The following is a 717-nucleotide window of genomic DNA, read 5'->3' as shown; positions in this document are numbered from 1 at the left end:
GATCGACTGTCTGGATTTGTGAGAAAGGGTTAAGGGAAGTGGGAGTGGGGTGAAAATAGCCTCGGGGCTCAAAGGCACTGGATGTGGGTTTTGAAGGCTGCATAGGAGTTCGCCGTTGCAATTTTCCCAACTTCTCCTCTGAGCCTGGAAGCTGCCCTTGCCCCATGAGTACCATCACAGTTTTATTCAAAGCAGGCGCGCCTGTCGTCCCAGTATCCAGGAGGCTGGCGCCCAGGCGTTAGAGACCAGGCTAGACAACACAGGGAGATGCTGTCTCAAAAAAGAAAAAGAAAATGATGAAAAACTTTGTAGCTAGTCACCAGTCTAAAACCCTGGGCTACGTTAATAAAACGAAGACATCTTTGTGTCCTTTCAGTCATGGATTGTGCTGGGGGGTTGCGCCGTGCAGCTTGTGACCCGAGCGTCCTGGGCCGCAGGTAGTGGCCGGCGCCGGACACCCTTGGCCACGCCCCCAGGCCCGAGTCTCCCTGGGTCCGGAAACGGTAGTGCTTGGGTACTGGTCCGCCAAGCTCTCGGGTCGGCAGCGCCCAATCACTCGGCTGTTTCCGGACTCTCGGGGTTGCCACGGAAACAAGACTCCCCCCCCCCCGCCGGCTCAGCTGTTTTCTAAAACGCGCAGCTTTCTGTGGCAAGCGTCTTCCCCATTTCTCTTCCCTCCTGTTCCCTGAGCCTGAGGCCGCCTCAAACCCCCTCTCT

The sequence above is a fragment of the Heterocephalus glaber genome, unplaced genomic scaffold (genome assembly GCF_053883595.1).
Source record: "Heterocephalus glaber isolate CG9 unplaced genomic scaffold, H.glaber_assembly_v1.0 deba00001761, whole genome shotgun sequence".
NCBI classification, from domain to species: domain Eukaryota; kingdom Metazoa; phylum Chordata; class Mammalia; order Rodentia; family Bathyergidae; genus Heterocephalus; species Heterocephalus glaber.
The sequence above is the reverse complement of the archived record's forward strand: the minus strand, read 5'-3'. Positions refer to the sequence as shown.